General features: G+C 47.4%; 1 protein-coding gene across 1 annotated transcript in view; it reads left to right on the forward strand.

Annotated features, from left to right (window-relative positions):
- NTN1 (netrin 1) overlaps positions 1–22530 on the forward strand; it is a 214924-nt gene that overhangs the window by 155252 nt on the left and 37142 nt on the right. The window lies entirely within an intron of this gene.

Consider the following 22530-nt stretch of genomic DNA (forward strand, 5'->3'; position numbering starts at 1 on the left):
CATGGTCTCCACTCCCAGTAACATGACTGGTTTTACCATGATTAAATATCTGCTCTTCATCCCAAAATTGCTCTTGCTTGTGAATGGAACAGGCACATAGTGTGTTTGTTTGTGTGCAGAGTGGGTGGCGAGTTCTACTGGTCACACTTAATCTCATACTAAGTAGTGAAGCACTGGAATGGGTTATCTAGGGAGGTGGTGGAATCTCCATCCTTAGAGGTTTTTAAGGCCCGGCTTGACAAAGCCCTGGCTGGGATGATTTAGTTGGTGTTGGTCCTGCTTTGAGCAGGGGATTGGACTAGATGACCTCCTGAGGTCTCTTCCAACCCTAATATTCTATGATTCTAAGCTCTTGTCACTGCCCATGCCAAGCAATTCCCAGTGGCTATTTCCCATTTCCCAGTGGATACTTCCCGAGAGCCAACAATGCTTTCATAGACTGTAAATTCCTTGTTTAAAAAGCACTAGCATCACATTGGAGGTACTACCATAATCTGAATAAAATCCATAATTATACGAGGAAAGTGTCACTCCACCACTAGGTGCCTTAGTGCCTAGAAATAATAAACTAAGGGAAATAACTAAGGGAAATTAGGTTTTGTAATGATCCATTCCATCATGTGCCAGCAATGCCCCTCTGCCATATACATTGGCCAAACCAGACAGTCTCTACGCAAAAGAATAAATGGACATAAATCTGACATCAGGAATTATAACATTCAAAAACCAGTAGGAGAACACTTCAATCTCCCTGGTCACTCAATTACAGACCTAAAAGTGGCAATTCTTCAACCAAAAAAAACTTCAAAAGCAGACTCCAACATGAAACTGCAGAACTGGAATTAATTTGCAAACTGGACAGCATCAAATTAGGCCTGAATAAAGACAGGGACTGGATGGGTCATTACAAAACCTAATTTCCCCCATACTAATTTCCCCCTACTGTTACTCACACCTTCTTGTCAACTGTTTGAAATGGGCCACTCTCATTACCACTATGAAAGTGATTTTTCCTACCTTGGTATCCTACTGTTAATTGAATTGTCTTGTTAGACTGACGTCCCACTTGGTATGGCAACTCCCATCTTTTCACGTGCTGTGTATTTATACCTACTACTGTATTTTCCACTCCATGCATCTGATGAAGTGGGTTCTAGCCCACAAAAGCTTATGCCCAAATAAATTTGTTAGTCTCTAAGGTGCCACAAGGACTCCTTGTTGTTTTTGCTGATACAGACCAACACGGTTACTGCTCTGAAACCATTCTTAACTCCAGGCTCCTTTGCTGTGTTCATCATGTTTAACACCCGACTCCTGCTCTAAAGAATAACACCTCACAATGGGAATCCATTTACAATGGAGGAAGCCAAAGGTTGTGCCAAAGGTTAGAAGGCTGTGAAGGGTCACTGAGGACTCCCCAACCAACACAAAGGAAAGCTGTCTGCCTTTCCCTCTCCAGTTCTTACTATTTTCACTCTGCTTTGGTTTTGCAGGTGGATGCTGCTACTTTGCAACAATGGGGCATCTTGGTAGGAGTTGGAGGGCAGGGGGAGTGAGCATGGATGGCCTTTATAAGTGCACCTCACTCCCCTTCCCCACACCCACCCTTATCCTTTGCAAAGCAAAAGTCCTTCTATGGAGGCTTTTATTTTGTCTTGGGAGTTGAGTCTCGCTGGAGTCTTTGTGTCGGTCTCCTCAGAATGCGGGGCAGCCAAGATCAGCTTTTCTGTTGCCGGGGAGGAATTTATTATTTCTGAAGGCATTCCCATGGAGATATTGAAGCATCTTGAAGGAAAATGCTGGAGGCAGGAGGAGGTTTCTTCTCTGGGTGCACTGAAGATGTCCTCAGCTAGGTTTGCTTTTTGCTTCGTATTTTTAAGTGGAATGAAAGCAACCGTGGATGTTTCCTTCACTTACAGACTGTGCTACCAGTTCATGGGGCTCTTGGATTTCCAGCACCAAGAGCAAGGCCGTGTGAAAGTGATGCAGGGCTCAGAGTCAAAAAACAGCCAAGGTATTTTTCTCAGAGTTGGCCCAAAACCAGACCCTTGAACCTGAAGCCCTTTGAACTTTGGTTAAGTTAAAATCAAAACCTCCAGATCCAGACTTTTCTCTGTGGTTGTAGCTCCAGGTCTGATCTAAGACTAGACACAAGCAATTTGCTGTCTTCAGCTTATGGCATTTCAGCCAGGATTTCAGAACTGTCAAATCTGCCGTTTGAACCCCACATTACATCCACCCAGAGTGCCCCGCCAGGCTGCCTGTTGAATTCCCCAGGGGAAGGGGATTCTTTCAGACAGACTGGGAGTGGGCAGGGAGTTCTTACACACCAGTGATTCTGCACTGGGCAGTGGCACATCTCAGGGCAGCCTGCAGGAGCTCTGACCTACACCAGCAAAGGGATGGATTTGGTAAGCAGCAGAAGGCATATCAGTTCCAGGATGCCACCAGGTCTTTGTGCTAGCCTCTCTGAGTGGTCTTTTCCATGCTCTTAGGCTGGGGCCAAGCAGCTGGCTCAGCAGGCCTATGGGATGAGTTTGCAGCTCCCTCACTACAAAGGCAGGTCCTTGGGGCTCACTGCTTCATGATCCCAAACTCAGAGGCTGGCTTTTTGCCTTGTGTTCCAAGGATATTGCCTTAACCGTCTTCAGCATGCACAGCTGCAGCAACAGTCACGTCCTGTGGATCTTGAACTTGCCCTGCGATGCTGTGGGGTTTTCTGGTGGCAAAGGATTGGCTTGGCGCAAGTTATACAGGAGAGGCCTGTGCTTGCACAGCCCTCTCAGTGGAACAGGACCAAACAGGAGCCCAGCTGTGCAGGAAGTGAATGAGTGGGGAACAGTGCTCAGCAGTGCCAGGCATTCATGTTGTTTCTTTAGCAGGTCTGAAATATTTCTGCTGTGTGCTTGTATCTGTGCACGGGAAGTGGATTGTTTTAACAGGTCAGCTTCCCATCATATTCTATATTTTTCTGCTTGCAAATTCAGAATTAAAAGGACAAGCAAAATATCTCATATACAGCTTTATTTTGTTCTTCCTGGACAATATGTCAGGTAAGGAAAGGCTTATGGGGGTATCTGATTTCAAACTGGAATTGTCCACAGATCTGGTGAAATCACAGAATGCACCTTCCACTGTGCACACAACCAACCTTCATAAAATAGTGAGAAACTAACTGATTAGCCTTAGTTTATTAAGGTCTAACATGTAACGTCTTGGAAGTTTGCTGGGTATTATATTAGGTGAAAAGGTGTGCACACACACACACAGATTAGTTAAAACAGAGCAATGGGTGCAAATGCAGCCACTTTCCACATGTGCAGGGTTATGAAATATTCCTCTTTAGGTAAAGGCTCTCTGATCATAGAAAATGAATGGACAGGGATTTCTGTGGTGGCTAGTTTCTGAGCAGCAGTTTCTTTTATTGAGCACAGTCCTGCCCCATCTCAGCAGACTGGGCATATTCTCACAACCCACTTGAATGCAAATGAATTAGGGAGCCCACATGCCTAATGCATCACTGTTTCTTGTTCTACTGAGGATGAGCTTCTAATGATGACACTGTGCTTTTTCATCCAAAGAACTCAAAGAGCTTTACAAAGGTAGGTAAGAAGCCAGTGGGTGAGTGGTGCTATTTCCATTTGGTATTACCAAATGGGTAAGTAGTATTGTCACAATGGAGTATTAAAAATGACATGCACAGAAAGGTGCTTGCCCTTTACCGGTCTGGTCTACACACAAAGTCATACCAGGTTAACTCAAGTTCATTTTTTAATCAGTTTAGTTAAACCAGTGTACAACTCTGAGTTGGCACTCTTAGCCCACGTCCAGACTAACCCGCGGCATCGGCGGGTTAAAATCGATTGCTCGGGGATCGACATATCGCGTCTAGTCTGGACGCGATGTATCGATCCCCGAGCGCACTAACATCGATTCTGGAACTCCATCAACGCGAACGGAGTTCCGGAATTGACACGGAGAGGCGCGGACATCGATGCCGCGCCGTCTGGACGGGTGAGTACCTCGATTTTAGAAACTCGACTTCAGCTACGTTATTCACGTAGCTGAAGTTGCGTATCTAAAATCGATTTTAATACCCTAGTCTGGACGTGCCCTTAGGTTATGTCATCACTCCCGAAAAAGGTGTGCTCTTACAGCAAGAGAGCTCAGGTGTGTTACCTCTCCCACTGTGGAAACAAGGCACTGTAGCTCAGCAAGGTCAACCCCCCGCGGGTGAAACATAGTGTTGAGGTTCCCTACCTACATCACGGTAAATTCTATCTGAGTCTTGTCTCCACTAGGACCATACAGTGGGATTGCTAATGCACATTAGTTATATTGCTTTAAAGAACCATCTTTTGGGGCAGTGGAGCCTCAGTTTTATACTGATTTAACCCCGGTATATATCAGTTTAGCTTGTGTGGTAAACTTTAAGAGGCTACTAAACCTCTATAAGTGTAGTGTGAAGACATAAAAACAAAGAACCATGCTTTAAACAGCAACTAGAGAACTCCTTAACCAGAAAGTTCCTACATTTATTAAGCTCCCCTCTACAACACATCCTGTGCTCTCTGGTACCTATGAAGGACCAGAAACTCAATAACCATTCCACATCTCCTTTTCTTTATAATAAAATATTAAAACTTAAAATATAAACCAATATATATATATATATACAAATGATTAAAAATAAACTCCAGATTCCTTAAAACTATTTACACTACTCGGTTCCCTTATCAGTTGCATTTAAATAGTCCTGAGCAGTGTTCTAAAGATCGAGTCTTTGGAATGGAGGGAAGGGAGTCTGAGCAGTTCTCTGGAGCGTGTTCTCGCTTCTGTTTAGTTTGCACGTGAAGTTCCCTGTGGAACTTCCTGACAGAGGACCTGCAGGTCCCAGATCGGCTCTTCATTGTGTTGGGAAATATTGAAGATGAACCTGATTCTCCAGAAGAAGTCCTTTTGGAGTCTCCGCTGGGTAGGACCTGGGAGTTTCTGCCTGGTTCTGAACAGCTCCAAATGTCTGGGAGCTTTAGAGCCAAACTTTGTTCCATGGTCTCATTTCACATAGTGCTTTTGTTCTCAGCCAAACATTGAAGTTTTGTTGCTGCCAAATTTTTATTTCAGCATCCTATTTTCAAAATTCCTACAGGTCAGGCCACTCCAGTTTAAGCTGTATTGGTGCCACAGGTAAAGGTATCCTTAGTCTGCTGGCGATAGTCCAGACTCATACAGTGCTGACTGATATGCCAGGAGTGGGTCCACTGATTTTGTTAGAAGTCTTTCTAAAGTCTGTACTGCTCTCTCCACCTCCCTGTTGCTTGGGGGGGAAATGTGGACTAGGAGTACGATGTTCACAATCAAAGCCCTGAGCAAATGCTAGGAATATTTCAGCAGTAAATTGAGTCTCATTATCTGCTATTAGGATTTCAGGACTCTAGGTCTTGCAAAGATTGACTTTTGTTTCTCGATGACCTGTGCCGATGATGTCTGCATATAGCCAAGTCAGTGTATCTGGAGAAGTAGTCGACTACAGAAATGCATGCGTGTCTTTTCCAGAAAAACAAGTCTGTGGCTACCCGCTGCCAAGGTCTGCCAGGTAGCTCTGTAGAAAGTAATGGTTCTGGTGATTAATTTTTCCCCCCTTGTTACATAACTTGCAGCCCTCTGCTAACATCTGAATTTGCCTACTCAAACAGGGCCACCATATGGATTTTTGTGCATTTGAACTGCACTTGTTCATACCTTGGTGTCCCTCATGGATTTCGGAGAGCATCACTTTCCGAACTACCGCAGGGATAAGAATGTGCCATCCTTTCAGAAGTAAGCCATTGGCCATGTGAAGGTCATTTTGGTCCTGACATTATGATAGTAGTTCTGTTGGAAGTTGACTCCCAGCCGAATTCTTTGGCAGAGTTGAGTCTGTTTCTGGCAAGTCTCATCCTTGTTCATCTCTAATTTGCTGAAGTCAGCTGGCAGATGCTGGAATTTCTGGCAGAACAAGGTCAGTGTAGATTTTGACATCTTTCTCTAAGCTTTTCCTCCTCCCATCAATGGATGCTCAATTGGGGCTCTAGATAGAGTGTTTGCTTCTGTGAGTGCTTTCCCTGGTATGTGCTCGGTGTTGAAAGAAAGTCACATCATCAGCCATAGTCAAAATCTTTGAATCCTCGGGGAAAGGTCAGCCAGTCATTTTTAACTCAATAATGCTACTAAGGGCCTGTGGTCTGTTTCTATGTTACAATTCAAGCCAAACAGCTATTCTTTGAGCCATTCACAGGTCCAAGTGACTGCTAGAGCTTCCTTTTCCAGTTGAGCAAACCACTGCTCAGTTTCTGTGAGGCTTCTTATTGTGAATGAAACAGGTCTCTGGTCTCCTTCCAGCTGCTTCCATGTGAGCTCTCAAATCATATGAAGATGTGTCCACTGCTACCATTGCTGGATAATTTACCGAATATTGTGCCAAAACAGGTGGAGATGTCAGTAGTTCTTTTATTTTATTAAATGAGTTTAGGTGTTGGTTACCCTAAATAGACATATCATGACCATTAAGGACATCGATTATGGGTTTTGTTAGATGAGCTACACTTGGTAAGGTTTTCCCAAAATGAATTGGCATGCCCAGGAATCTTCTTACAGCAGAAATATCTTTGGGTTTGGATGAGGTGAGTAATGCCTTCAGTTTGTCTGAATTCTAGTTTGCTAATTATATGTCATACAAATTTTATCTGCTCCTTTCCAAATTCACATTTCTCATTCAGAATGAGGCCAGCTTGTTGGAAGCATCTCAAAACTGCATGTGGTAGCTGATCATGTTCATTTTTCTCTCTGTCATATAACAGATAGGTACTGAAGCACCCATGGAAAAAATTAACACATGGAAGCCAGGTCCCTTTCCCCCTCCCTCCAGCATCTCCCACCTGTTGGTGGCCTTGCCAATCAACTTATCCCCCTCCTGCCCAGCACCTCCCAACTGCTGCGGTCAGCTGTTTCGCGGCATGCAGGAGGTGCTGGGTGAAGGGGGAGGAGTGTGGAGGAGGCATGCTCTGGAGAGGGGGTGAACTTGGTGGGAAGAGATGAGGTAGGGATGAGAAGAGGTGGGGTGGAGGTGGGGACTTGGCAGAAGGGGTTGGAGGGATGGGGCTTGGAGTGGAGCTGTGGGGTTGAGCACCCCCTGGGCCCAGAGGAAGCTAACTATGATAGCTATGATATACCAATACTAACACATCATCTGCCTAGCAAAGGATGCCAGGCAAACCTGACACAATCTAAGAGATTCTCTTTTGGAAATGTTCTAGTGCTGAAGATATGCCAAATGGAAAACAAGTGAAACAGTACCTTCCAAACAGGGTGATGAATGTAGTTAATGGTATAGATTCTTTAGCAAGTGGAATTTGCCAGAAGTCTTCTGTAGCAGCTAACTTTGAGAAGACTTTGGCTTCTGGTAACACCTATCATCTGGTCCACTGGGCTAGGGAAGCTATCAGGGCAGAACAAAATATACATGTCTTTCTCTGCACACGCTTACATTAAGTTGTGTCAGGTTGAGACAAATTCAGATTTTGCCATCGAGCTTTGGTACTACTACAGTCCCCACACACCAGTGAGTGAGTTCTTCTATCAGGGAAATAACTCCCATATCTTCCATTCGCTTTCACTCTCCTTTGACTTTCCCTAGCAAGAGTATAGGAATGCAGGGTTGGACTGTGGACCAAATGTATTTTGTACTGCCCTGACAGCTTTCCTAATCCCTGTGAAGACATGTGGTTACATCTCCTGTTTAGTTTGCTTTTTGCCATTAGTGCACTGCAGTTTCTCTACGAGATGTAGTTTTGTATTGCTGGCAACTCTAGTAGGGGAGTTGTCAGTTCTTATATTACATTTATTATCTGATGAAGAATTTTCCATCATTTCTCTAGTTTCCCAAGTAACTGGCCACAAACATCCAATGTATTGTTACTAGTCCCACATAACATTTTATTTGGTTTTTGCAGATATCCATCCTGGCATCAGTTATAATCTTCTTTTTTAGAATTGCAGTGATGGCTGCCCCAGTATCAATTTTAAATTTAAGGTTTTCGCTGTTTAGATTAATGGCTGTGTACCAAGGTGTTGTCTGTTCTATTGAGAAGTATGGACTCATTGCCATCTGATGATAACACTCCCTCTGGGATTGTTTCCACTACTCTTGGTGACGTGCATGTTATTGCAAAATGTCCCATTTTATAACATCTACCACATTCTGTCTTTTTTGCTGGATATTTTTGCCATCTGTGGCTTGGTGTCTTGCCACAACTTCCAGAGCTTTCCCAAGCTTTCCTCCTATTAAGGCTCTTTAGTCTCAGATGCTCTAGATCTGCACTTTATGTATGTTATACATTTGGTCTGATTGCTCCTTTCACATTTGTCTTTTTTGTTTACTGTATCAGTATTGTCCCCTCTGCTGCTAACATGTAAGTCACATTGCTGTTCTTTATAGTTTCTTGCATTCTGACTTTTGCTATAACTTTTGCTAGTGTGAGATCTGGGTCTAACTGATAGTTGTTGGTGTAAGAAGCACCAGTTTATCTGCACAACTTCAGTTAATCCCCGATGTATATTGGCTTATAGCCAGCCCTATAATAAACTATATAAAGATGTATTAAATAGGAAAAGGAAATTAAAGAGTTATTTAAAAGTTTAAAACAAGCAAACATAGACACACAAATTAGTTACTGCCTTAGGTTTGAAAAGATAATATAGACTTCTATCATCAGGAAGCTCTATTTGATCTTTAGGGCTAACTCAGGCTAAAAAACTGGGGATCTCTTGCTTAAGCTTAGAAACATTTTGCCCCCTAGAGTCAAAGCAGCATAGATATCCTGAGTTCCTTTGATTTAGGATTTTTTTTCCTTGTCCTTCTATGTGCTTTGACCTGCAAAATCAGCTGATGGAAGGAGTCCACTTGCATGACTCATCTTCTCAGGGAGAAGAGCTATACAACAATAGGATTTGTTAGTCCTTTTGTTGACGATTCCTCAATCCAGATGTGGGGCATTTCCAGTTGTAAGATCCACCCATAGACTGTCTGGTATTGTCTGTAGAAGAGCAATTCTTCACACTAATTAATGTCCCTCCCCTGTATGGCGATTCACACAGTCACAGAGTCTCACAAGACAACTGCTCAAATGTTACATTACAATATGGAGCACAGATACAATGTTTAGATAATGTTTTCACCTCTTAGCTCAGAGATATTACAAGTAAGATTAATACAGGCAGCAACTCATAGGCATTCAATAGGAGTCCAGACATTACACATTTGCTTATAATTCTAATACTTATTTTATCAATATTAACCCCCAAGTGAGCCAGACAGATTCCAGCTGTGTATCTGTTAGTGTCCAGCTGAGACATGGGGACCTTGGCACAAGCTGGCACCTGGCCTGCCAGCATCACAACTCCTTCTTTGGAGAGAGGGATTCACTCCTGACACAATGTAGACACACATATCAAGAGCCATGTTTTAAACAGCAACTGGAGACCTCCCAAACCAGGAAGTTCCGACATTTTTAGGCTCCCTGCTGCAACACATGGTGGTCCTCTCTGGTAATTGTGGAGGACAAGGAATTCTATAACCATTCCACAATAACTAGTTTTAAACCATCATATGTGTGTCCACACTAGGATTTGCTAAATGGGGTTAGATAAACTGTTTTTTAAACCAATAAACCAGTGCAATTTCCATGCACAGACAAGGTCTCGGTTTGGGGGAATGAAAGGGGACTGAGTATAAATGTTTTAAAACAATTTATGTTAAAAGCTATGGGCTAAATTCTACTTTAAGATTCTCTGATATAAATCTGAGTCACTCTGTTGATGTCAGCAGAATGGCTCTGGATTTAAGCTGGTGTCTCTGCGTAACTAATTCTGCCCAGTGTGTGTGTATGCTCCTAATGATCCCGGATTTTAAGTACATCAACTGATGGATTAAAATGTTCAGCTCACCTCTAAAGAGAAACTTTCACTGTATTCCAATGAGCAACAGACTCCACCTCTGGGTTACAGCCTTTCCATCTGTACATGCTCCGTGCCTCACAGCACTGGTACAGTGCATGGGCCATTCTGACAGAGAGCTGCTGGCTGGCTGGTAATTTATAGAGTGGCCAATGCTACTGAGGACAGATGGTTTCCTATTAATGTATTTAATCACACAGACTAGAGCTTTCTGTGAGTTGGTATCCTGGAGGGCAGCTGTAATAGGGAATTCTGAAGTATGTCAGCAGTTGGGGCACAAACTCGGGGGCTATTCTTCAAGCTGGGAATAGGAATAAAGGCTTTTGGCTTGTGGATGGCTCTCCAGAGGAAAAGCTCCCAGCCAGGGCTGCTGAGAGAGGGTTCGGGCCCCGGTGAAAAAAAATTTGGGGCACCCCAGCAAGGGCAGATGGGTTAAACAGGGCTGATGAAGCTGGGGAAACCGGGCTGCAGGCCCCCTTCCAGACTGCTGGGCCCCGGTAATTTGTACCAGCTTCCACCCCCCCTCATCAGCCCTGCTCCTGGCTGTGTTACCTTCGTGACAAAATGCAGTTTGGGCTGGAGTGAAGTGTTTTGTAAATTTTGTAGGATTAAACCATGGCGTGAAGCCTCACTCTGTGTGTGTATGTGTGTGCACACATGTCTCCATATGTGGGTGTGTGGATGCATGTCTGTGTGTGTGTGCACATGCATATCTCTGTATTTTTGTGTGTGTGTCTGCACACGTCTGTGTGTATGTGTTCACGTGTACATATCTGTGCATGTGCATGTGTTTTGTGAGTGTATATGTGTGTGTGTGCTCGTGTGTGTGTGTGTCTCTTTGTGTTCATGCATTTGTGCATGCATGCATATGTGTGTGCATATGAGGCCTTGTCTACATACAAAATTGCATCGGTTCAGTTAAACTGGTTTTGTTAAACCAGTTTACTTAAACTGGTGCAAACCCTTGGTTGGATACTTTTTTGGTTAAACAGCGGCCTATTTTGGTTTAATGTAAACCTGTTCTTTAAAAGAAATCAGAATAAACCTGGATTAAAGTAAAATAAGCGTTGCCCCTCAGCCTTGTCTAGTGGTTTAGCTAAATCGTTGAAAATCACAACTTAGTTAAACCAGTGCAACTCAGTGTGTTGACCAGCTCTCAGGCTTACCTCTGCAGTACGAGCTCCAAGAGGCATGGCTCCTGAGAGTATGTCTGCACTGCAGCTGCAGCTCAGGTAGATAAACATACATTAGCTTTGATAGAGCTAGTGCACTGGCTAGCCACTTGAGTATGTACTTAGGCTCTCTGGAGGAGTTGTACTTGGGTGTCTTGACTGGGCCGCTGCAGTTACATTGCTATTTTTAGCATGCTAGTTCAACCAAGCTGGTATGTGTCCATCCACCTGAGTTGGAAATTACACCAGCCCCTGCAGTGTAAACATACTCTCAGGAGCAGTGGCCTGAATCCTGCATGGTGACATGAAAGTGCAGGGTGAAACACTGCCACTACTGCTCCATTTTATAGGATGCAGTACGCATCCTACCCTGCACCAGGTGAGCTCTGCTGGATGGATTGAAGGGTGGGCTCACACCTGGTCACTCCTTGCCCCCATGAGATTTCCAGCTCGCCCAGTAGAGAGACTTGCATTCATTTGATTTGTATCTTTCAGCAGATATATGGGGCATTTTCCAGACACTTGCTGCAGGCTGATCCATTTCCCTCCACAGTTCAGGCAATATAATATTTTTGACCATTCGGATTTGATCCTTTTCTCCTGTGAGGATGCAGGGTGCTGGGCACTTGCAGTTTGACACAGGGATCTTAGTAAACAAGCCAAAGGCTTCAGGGCTTTAATTCACTCCAGAGAGAAGTTGCCAATGGCAACTGCACCTTGGGGCCTGGCTGGCTGGGATGCAATTGATCCGGTTAATGGTGGGACAATGCATACAAAGAAATGTTGGGGAGAGGGCTGCAGTATCTGCGTGGTTTGGATCTGCTGATAGGGACTGTGGCTGTTTCAAATTTAAAAGGAAGCAAGTGAGTAAAGACTCTGGTGGAGTGTAACAGGGTGGCTTGCCCTTAAGGGCTAGAGGCTTGGGACCAGCCAATCATGTATCTAAGGAGCAGGAATCAGCTGATTTCCCTATAAAGAACAGCAGGAAGCTGCAGAGGGGGGAGTTCAGGGAGATTAGGGTGGATTACAGAGACTGCTGAAACTTGCTTGGGAGTGAGACTCCAGGCAGGAAAGGCTTGAGAGTGAGGGGGCAAAGGCATGGTGTTGAGCAGGGATTTGAGAATTTTATTTTAAACTGTTTTGTTAATAAAACCTCAGGCCCCAAGGAACAAGTGGTACTGGATGGAAAGCATGTGTGTGGCATTTATTTAAGAAGCTCCTTGATGGGGGAAACCGAGGCAGGCTGCGTGCAGAGTGACCTGAGGCTATGAGGGGTGTGTGGCAGGTGACCACCCATTGACATGGAGGCACAAAGACGGCAAAACCTCACTGCTCATATGTTGACTTGTTTTCTAGTGTCCTAGTGTGCTCAGACTTTCCCTTTGGCTGCTTGACTGTAGCTTGACTGTAGCTCAGGCGTGCCAGGGCAGATTATGCCTGCGAGGCAGCTGAGCGTCCCATCATTCTCCACAGGGGGCACCTTGGCATTCTCAGCTGTGGAATCTGGAGGCTGCAAAGAGGCACCCATGGGAGCATGCAGTGTGGGGGATTCCAATGTAGCGAGAACTGCCATGTGCAAGTGGTGGGGGTGGAGGTGCAATTCATTCCAGATCACTTCCTGTTGCTTCCGCTTTGGCACTTTATAATATGTGTCTCAGGGCCCCCTTCAACACCATCCATTTACCTGTCACTCTCAGGCCTTTCCTGCCCGTAGTCTCACTCCCAAGCAATTTTCAGCAGCCTCCGTAATCTGCCTCCCTGCATCTGGAACAATAACAATAGACTGGGGCAAACCTCAGCGCCTGATACCAGTGAACCCAGAATGTTGCAGGAAGGGAGCCTCGGCCTCCAGGCCCAGCTCTGGTTCTGCTGCCTCTGAACCAGACAGCTGGGAATTCTGGGGAAGTGCAGCTCCAGACAGGGATGTGGACGGGGCAGCTCAACCTCTCCTATGCTTTCTTGTGGGCTTTTTGGGCATCTCTAAGAACTGCCAAGCTTGCGGCCAAAGCAGCTCGCTCGAGAGTTCCATGCAGAGAGCGAGGAAGGGGACCATCACTGGTGAAGGTTTAACAGCCCTTTGTTTTCCCAGGGAATATCGATGGATGACGGCAGCACAGGCAGGGGCAATGGGGAACCAGCAGTGAAAGAGTTAATGACCATTAATATATATTACATTAAGGGCTGAGTTGTGGTGCTCACCCATGCTGGGTATGCTGCATGGCCATCCCTCCCCAGGTGTGAGACACGATCCCTTCCCCAGTGCTTGGAGGGGAGAGTGCACACTACAAATCTGCTCTCCCTGTGCGCTGTCTGGCCAGCACTGCACAGTGAGATGGAGCCAGGGGGCCTTGCTTCTCCCCCAACCCTTTGGGACTGGCAGTCCTGCAGGCTCTAGGAGGGGGCAATCCCATTACTCTCCCTAAGCCCAGGGACTGCTGGTCTGTCTGTGTGTCCAAGTACTGGGGTGGGGTGGGGGAGTTCCATGTGTCACTCCTCTGAGCTAGACACAGATTAGCCCTAGACTGAAAGAGATGCACACTCAGGCAGATGCTCCATCGAAACGTTTGCTCTAAATGGGGTACCTTAGCTTCTGCTAGTGGTGTTGGAGCCATCAGGCCTTCCTCTTGCCAAGCTCCAGCTGCAATTGCTTCCCCATCAAAGAGTGGAAGAACAGTGGAGGGGAGGGGAGAGAGGTTCTGGGTGGGGACTTTCAGTTATGACTCCAATAAGCATCCTTCAGTGGGGGGCAAAAGGATCCTGCTTTCTGGGTTATAACTACATGGTGGCAAACAGAACTTCTGGACGTGGCATTCTCGCCGGGCTGCAGGGGATGAAAGGGGCAGAGATGGGAATACTAATGGAGCCCTGGCTCCTGCAAAAAGCCTGGGCTTCGGTTTCCAACCCGGCAGCTCCGGGCAAGAGGCTTTAATCTAATTACATGCTTTATTTGCGCCAATTTGTTTTTCAATCAATCTTGTTCAGTCAGAAGAAAGGACATTGCATTGCTGTGGGCTTATCTGCACCTTCTTTTTCCAAGAGTGAGTTTAATGGCAGTTATCCTTGCTGGAATTGCCTGTGGGGCTGCAGCCCTCACTCAGTTTGGCTTCCTGTTTGCACATGACACAGCCTGCCCTGAGTGAGTGTCATTTTGAACCTTATCTTCCTACAGCACTCATCAGTGCAAAGTTGTTCGGTTACAGAACAGCCCAGCTTAACATAAGTGTCTCTTTGAACCAGGCCTTATGTATGTAGTCAAGCGTATTGATTTAACTAGATCCATTTCAAAGTTAATGTGGTTAAACCAGTGCAAACTCCCGCTGCAGATGTAGCTAAACTGGGTTAAGCTTCATCCAGATCAGGTTAGACTGGGTCAGTAAATCCAGTTGATTTATTAAATCAGTACACTTTTCCTGCATAGACAAGATCTCAGGTTTGGTCTGCACTTCTAAAAGTTTCCAGCATAACTATGTCAGTGAGGGCTGTGGCTTTTTGTCTTTTTTTAACTGGAAGCACTAAAGCAGATGCAGTTATACCAGAGGTGAAAGTAAGCGGGTACGGGCCGGTACGGAGGACTGGTAAGAAAAAGTCCAGTGGCTACCAGCAAGAAAATGGAGCACGCTCTCCCTCTCTGACTCCACCTCCGGCCTCCAGCAAAACTGAGGGTCTGGCAGCCCGGCTCCATGAATGTTCGGGGCCAGGTCTCCCCCCTGCTGCCCCCTCGCACCTCCCCTGAGTGTGCCACGGCCCCTCTTTGCTGCCCTCATGCACCTCCCTGGGTCCCGGAGCAGAGCATTTGTCTCTCCCCGCCCCCTGCAGCTCCATGCTGCCTGCCTGCATTAACTGCCACCACAGGGTCCCAGTGCCCCTTTCCACTCCTGCAGGGTAGGCTGCCCTTCCCTCTCGGACCCTTTCATTTTCCAGTGGGACCCTCCACCAGTACAGCTGCCCCCCTGCCTGCAGTCACTGCTTTTGTTCCATGCTGGGCAAGGGGCAGCCCCAGTGAAGCTACAGTGAGGGGCAGCACAGGGGAGGAGGTGCACATGTGATGGCAGACCCCCCCCCCGGCATGGCACCCACCACAGGGGAGGCAGGGGAATTCCTGGACCTGAGAGGGGCCCTAGGAGCATGTGCAGTGACAGTGGGGGAGTGAGTGTGCTGCCGGGGGCGGAGAAGGGGGTCCCTACCCCAGAGCTCATTGCTGCCAGCAGGGAGAGGGTTGGGGGGGTCCCTTCTCTCTGGCTCCAGTCCCAGGGGAGCCTGCTTGCACCCCAAACTCATCCCCAGCCCTGCCCCACCCCAAAGCCCACGCTCCCAGCCAGAGCCCTCATCCCCCCATACCCCAACCCTCTGTCCTAGCCCTGAGCCTCTCCAACACCCCAAACCCCTCACCTCCAGCCCCCGCCAGAGCCTTCATACCCCTGCACTCTAACCCTCTGTCTCAGCCCTGAGTCCCCTCTCACACCCCAAACCCCTCATCCCCAGCCTCATCCCAAATCCACCCCAGTCTCACCCCACAGCCCTCATCCCTGCACCCCCTCTTATCCCCAAACTCACTCCAAGAACTCGCGCCCCCTCCCTCCACACTCCCTCCCATCCCCAAACTCCCTCCCAGAGCCTGCACCCTGCACTCCTCCTGCACCCCAGTCCCCTGCCCCAGCCCAGGGCCTGCACCCCAGACCTTCTCCCCCACCCAAACTCCCTCCCAGAGTCTTGGGCAGCTGGGGGGTGGAGTTTAGGGGGACAGAGTTTGGGCAGGGGCAGTTTCTGGGCACCGCCAAAATTTCTACAAACCTGCCACCCCTGCCGGCAAGAGCTGGTATGCCATACTGGGGTGGATTGACTTCCTGAGGCAGCAATTTAAAGGGCTGGAGCCCAGGGCCCTTTAAATTGCTGCCAGAGCCCCGCTGCCAGAGCCCTGGAGTAGCAGCTGCGGGGCTCGGGTGGTGATTTAAAGGGCCCAGGGCTCCTTGCTGGATCACCGCTGGAACCCCACTGCCACTATCCTAGGGCTCCAGGGACAAATAAAGGCCAAAGCCCTTTAAATAGCCCCCAGAGCCTGCCGGAGCCCTGGGGTAGCGGTGGCAGGGCTCTGGTGGCTATTGAAAGAGTTCGGGGCTCCTGCTGCCTCTACCATCCTGGGCCTTTTAAATAGCCACCAGAGGCCTGCCACCGCTACCCCAGGGCTCTGGCAGCAGGGCTCCAGAGACAATTTAAAGGAACTGGAGGGTAGCAGCAGCCAGAGCCCCGGGCCCTCCTGCTGGAGCCCTGGGGCTCCGTCAGCAATTTAAAGGGTCTGGGGCTCTGCTTTGGTAGCAGCAGCCAGAGCCCCAGGCCCTTTAAATCCCCCCATTTAAATTGCTTCTGAACCCCAGGGCTCCAAGCCACCTCTGCAGCTGGGAGCTCAGGGGGTGATTTAAAGGGCTTGAGGCTCCCAGCTGCTGCTACCACAGCCCTAGCGCCAGGCCCTTTAAATCCTGATTTAAAGGCCTGGGGATTTAAAGGCTCCACCTCTTCCGGTGGAGGCCACGCCCCTTCTCAGGATTCCAGAGTACCGGCAAGTCCTTTTAAGTTACTCTCACCCCTGAGTTATACCGATATAAAGCACCAGTATAGCTTATTTTGCTTGGTCAACTCTGAAGAAACTACACTGCTATGAGCACTTTTATACCAGTATAGCTGGATCTACACTAGGGGGGTCCACTTTAAGCATACAAACATAGTTCATGTGGCATAACTTGAAAGTGTAGACCTGGTCTTTGGCCTGTAGCCTTAGGCCTGGTCTACACTTCAAAATTTTGCTGGCGTAGGTATATCAGGAGTATGAAAAAATCACCCTCTTAACAGGGCCGGATTAAGGTTATGAGGGGCCAAAGGCGATTTGGAAAGGAAAGGCCTAAGTATGAATTACATATTGCAGAAAAAATTACAACCACCATAAATGGAATTCGCAATCTTGATGGATTAATTTGTACAAAGCAATATCTAATGAGGAAAGCTTTCCGATGGCCTCGCTACTGTCACTCAGCTGTTACTTCAGTATAGACTGGAGGGCCTACAGTAGGGCCTAAAAATAGGAGGGCCTAAGCAGGGGCAGCTCTATGTTTTTTACCACCCCAAGCACGGCAGTCGGGAAGCCTTCGGTGGGGTTTCTGCGGGAGTTCCACTGGTCACGCAGATTCGGCGACGTTTCTGCTGGTGATCTGCCGGTCCCGTGCCTTCAGCATACCCACCACCGAATTGCCACCGAAGCTGTGGGACTGGTGGACCTCCTGCAGAAACGCCGCAGAAGGCTGCCTGACTGCCGCCCTCTCAAGATTTGGCACGCCGCCCCCGCTGCGCTGATGCCTGAAGCTGTCCCTGGGCCTAAGGCTATAGCCAGGCCTTATTAGCCTAGGGGTTAGTCTGGTCCTGCCCTTAACTGACACAGCTGTGCTGGCAAAAGCCCTGCAGATGCAGTTATGCAGGCGAAACAGTCCTTTTGCAAGTGTAGCTAATTTATCTCAACGAAGTGGTATCAGCTATACCTGCAAAATAAGTCTTAGGAGACTTTGCCATTATAGCTCTACCGGACAACCCTTGCTAGTGTAGACAAGGCTGAGTCTGAGGGAGCTGCATCTCAGAGGACAGTGAACAAATCCTGCTGTACCCTCGAGCTCGGCGTGGCGGGCTGGGTTAGAGGTTCTCAAACTTTTTTTGCTGGGCCCCTTTTTGAACATAGTTCAGGCTGTGATGTCCCTTCCCCTACTCCATACCATACTACCCTTTCTTCTGCACTGCCACTGGCAGTGACACTGCCTTCAGAGCTGGGCAGCCTGCCAGCAGCTGCCACTCTCCGGCCGCCCAGCTCTGAAGGTAGTGCAAAGTCAGCGTGGCAATACTGTGACCCCCCTACAATAAGCTTCGACACCTTTTGAGGTCAGGAACCCCAGTCTGAAAAACACTGGGCTAGTGACACTGTATTAGTGCTACACTGTAATGTTTGAGTCAGTATGCATTGGTGCAATGACTTTACTCTTTCATGCCTGTGGCCCAGTGACAAAGTCAGGAGGCAGCAGATGTTAGGGAGCGTGTCCTGGAGGAACGAGACCAGTGCTGGGCCATGGAAAGTCCTGAGTTCTGAATCCTGGTTCTGTGTGACTTTGTCAGTGCTGGAAAACTGCATCATATTAGAACACATGTAACTAACTTGATGTTAAACATGGCTCAGCACTCTGTATAGATCAGCACTGTCATGTCCTTGGGTGTGTGACCATCACCCCTTCTAAACATCATCCTCCTGGCCTATTCTAAGTGGTGTTAAAAAGTATTTTAGCTGATACGTTTGCTAAACACTTCCTTTTCCTAGTCTGAGCAGAGCCTGAGTGTTTAATATCATGCTTGAGTGCTTTATTCTAACTGTAATTGCTCAGTGTAGACTGAAGTATCAGGTGGCCTTGGGTAAGTTATTTCACCTTTCTGTCTCAGTTTCCCCATCTGTAAAATAGGGTTAATAATATTTACCTACTTCCTTTAACCCACCTTCATGGATCTTTGTGCAGCATTTTGCACATAAAAGCCCTATAAAATACTAAATAGTATTATATTATTATGGCACCTTAATCTCAGGCTCAGCACAATACCTGATCTTGCAAATGTTGAGATGCAGTTGGGGTTCATATCAGCAAGGTGCAATCCCACATGGACTGAGTATGCTCAGTCTCATGCAATCATCATAATTAAGAATTATAATTTGCAGTTACATACAACTTCATATTTTAAAAGCACGTTATACATATTAACTACTGTATTTAATCACAGCTACAGGGGTCCACCCTAATTTAAACTGACTCTGCAAATAACCATACTTTATGGTAATGCTCAGCATTTCCCTGTCAATTATATTATAAAGTGTGTGGGGTGATGCAGAAGAAATTAACAGTGTGGAAGCCATGGCTCTTAAAGTGACTGCAGTAAGGGATTCTCTGTCACTAGGTTTCTTTTATGTTACAGAAAGGACACTCCGAAATGTAATAATCTGATCAGTTCCAAGCCAAAATAATCAATCAGAATAATACATATTCTGGTGTACCTTGGGCAAAATTCATATCTGACTGTCTACTGAAATCAAAGGAATTAGAGCAGCGAGGAATTTGGCACTGAACTTTTGGACACTTCTTCAAGAAGACCATCCAAACCTTTTGTGCTTTGCCCAGCACTAGAACCACCACATGCTCCCATCCAAGGAGGATGGTTTTAATATTTCTGCAGTTTTACCACAGCTGATGTTTCTGTAGCAACCATTAGATTAATTTTACAGAGTGCCTGTCGTGCTGCCCAAACATGCTCCCTCCAAATTAGCTGCTACTTTATGCCCTTTGCTGGCCTTATGTCCCGGGGAGGGGAGGGGATGCTGCACAAATTGCCTTTTCATTTGCATACTTAGATATTAGACATCGATGGCAGGTGTTAAAAATTGACTGTATATAAAGCACAAATGGCTGATCGCTCTGGCACTGCAGACAGGAGTGGCTCTATGTATTTTGCTGCTCAAGCACGGCAGTCAGGCGGCTTTCGGTGGCATGCCTGTGGGAGGTCCACCGGTCCTGCACCTTCAGTGTCCCCACCGCCGAATTGCTGCTGAAGCCATGGGACCAGCGCAGTTCCTGTGGAAACGCCGCCAAAAGCAGCCTGACTGCCACCCTCATGGCGACCAGCAGGCCGCCCCTCACAGCTTGCCTCCCCGAACACGCGCTTGGTGTGCTGGTGCCTGGAGCCGCTCCTGACTGCAGAGTAATTCAGTACAAAGCCTGGGTGGGTTTATTAGAGGGTGAACAACTTGCTGATTACAATGTGAAGCATGGCCATACAGGGGACATCATCTCTTGGGAGTCAGACAGAATTGTGGAGACAACGGAAAGCAAAAGGATATTCTTCACCTTCCGTCCTGTTGTTAAATAGTTGTATCAGAGAGATGGCTGCATTACAGTGGTGTGCTGTTTGATTCCTGCTCTGTAGTTGGTACAATGCTTTGGGATGCTTCAATATGGCTTATGTAAATGTCATTTTCATGTTTGACCCACCCACCGACTCCAAAAGTCACTTCTTTTTAGTTCATGCTTTGGGCAAAGAGTCATGTCAGTTCATTGTTCTGTGTTGATCCCCCATCTCTGTGTAATACACATGTGTGCCTCCATGAGCAGCCATGGAGAGGGATCCACTCGCTCACTCCTGCCGCAATCTTGGTTCTAATCCTGCAAACACCACCTTCCCACCCCAGGTTCTTTCCTTTGCATCCTTGACTACATGCTGAAGATGTTCACTGTGGCAGGCCTTTTGTTTGAAAGCTCTTCTTATAAAGGGGATTGGAGACTTGATTTGCAGCCTGAGCATGAGTCAAATAAAGAGCCCAGCCCTGCAAAGACAGAAATGAATTCAGGCTGAAAAATTCTGCTGATCCATTGTGGTGCTGGCCAATGCTTTTCCCATGTGCAAAACATGGAGAGCGCTGGCTTACCAAATAATTCATCCCCAGAATATGTTGCATTCGTTTAATGGAATGCACTCACATGCACACAGCCTGCACTGCTATGGTCACCATATTATTTTCTGGCCCTGCTGAGAAATCCCCATTCCAGTCCAGTTCCCTGGACTGATTGGCTTTACAGACAGGGTACAATGTAATGTAGGATCAATTCCTAGGCCATTGACAGGGGACTACATGGCACTTGAGTAGCTTGTATGAAGGCAGCATGTAGATTAGATAGCTTAGTTATTATGGGAGGTGGCTCAAACCACCAAGTTTGGATCCAGATCGGTTCAAATCCAGGGTTTGGTTCAGCCCATTATAGACGCAGAGGCAGGCTGCAAAGCCAGGATATGGATCCAGAGCTAGATCTGAGATTTCCTCCAATTTCAGATTGGGATGGAAGGTTTGTTCAGGTTTATCTCTAGTTTTAGCATCCTAAACTTAACTGTGCAAAGCATTGCAGTTTTGGCTCACAGAGGAATAAAGTAAACTGTTTCCCTGTTTCCAGATGTGGGGTTTACACCTGGATTTTGTACAGTTTCCACACAAAACAATAAAATACTAGGGAGAATCTCAGCTCATATTTACCTGAAAGTCCTTGTGAAATGAGGGGAATCTTTCAGTAAATGCTGCTGCATTTGTAATGAAACCTGAAAGCAGATGAGTTTCATGTAACCAAGAACTGTGTGATGTGCCTGAGACTCAAAAAGGAAATGGGAAAGGATCTGAAAAGGGGTGGCAAAGAGAGGCCTTTTGGCAGACTTAGTGGTTCAGGGCACAGGCACTGGGATACAACACCTTTCACCTTTAAATCGGTGGCTCAGACAAAGCCCACATTTCTAGTGACTTAACGTCAGTGTCGTCTGATGACTCTTTGGTGGTCTATGCAAACTGAGTTGGTGAATCTCAGTCCAGTTCCAGTGGGCTGCATGTGTCCATGTCACTAGAAAGGCCTCTTTGTTGGTAGTCTCACAAGAGAGGCCAAGGGTTAAAGTGAAATTCACCACTGCACAGAGGGACAGCACAAGGGTGCATAGACCCCACTCAAGTTTCATTTAAATGTCCCAAATAGGGCTTACGTGGGACTTTTAGGGTGCATAGACCCTCCTGCACAGCGGTGAATTTCACACTAAAAAAATCAAATACACCAGCCTTTCCCCTCTGCAGGCTTAGCTGAGAACCTTAGCAATCATACATAGCACTCACCTGGTACTTTAGCATTGCAGATAGAGTGACCAGGTATCTGGTTTTCAGCTGGAATACCTGGTCAAAAAGGGATCCTGGTGGCTCTGGTCAGCACCACTGACCAGGCCATTATCTGTCCAGTTGGTTCTGCGTACTGCTTTGCCTAAAATGCCACCTCCATAGTTCCCATTGGCCAGGAACCATGGCCAATGGGAGCTGCAGGGGCGGTGCCTGTGGACAGGGCAGCATGCGGAGCTGCCTGGCTGTGTCTCCGTGTAGAAACAGCTGCTCAAGCAGCTGCTTCTGGGAGCTGCTTGAGGTAAGAGCCGCCTGGAGCCTGCACCCTCGACCCACTTCCAACCCCCTGCCCCAGCTCCAGCCCTGATCCCCTTCCTGCCCGCCAAACCCCTCGATCCCAGCCTCCTGCACTCCAAACCCTTCATCCCCAACCCAGAGCCCGCAGCCAGAGCCCTCACAACACATCTGCGCCCCAACCCCCTGCCTCAGCCCTGATCCCCCTCTCGCCCTCCGAACCTCTCGATCACAGCCCGGAGCACCCTTCTGCACTCCAAACCCCTCATCCCCATCTGCACCCCAGAGTCTGCACCCACAGCCAGAGCCCTCACACCCCTGCCATGCTCCAACCCTCTGCCCCAGCCCCGATCCCCCTCCCGC

Source organism: Gopherus flavomarginatus, chromosome 12 (genome assembly GCF_025201925.1).
Source record: "Gopherus flavomarginatus isolate rGopFla2 chromosome 12, rGopFla2.mat.asm, whole genome shotgun sequence".
In the NCBI taxonomy this organism is placed as follows: Eukaryota; Metazoa; Chordata; order Testudines; family Testudinidae; genus Gopherus; species Gopherus flavomarginatus.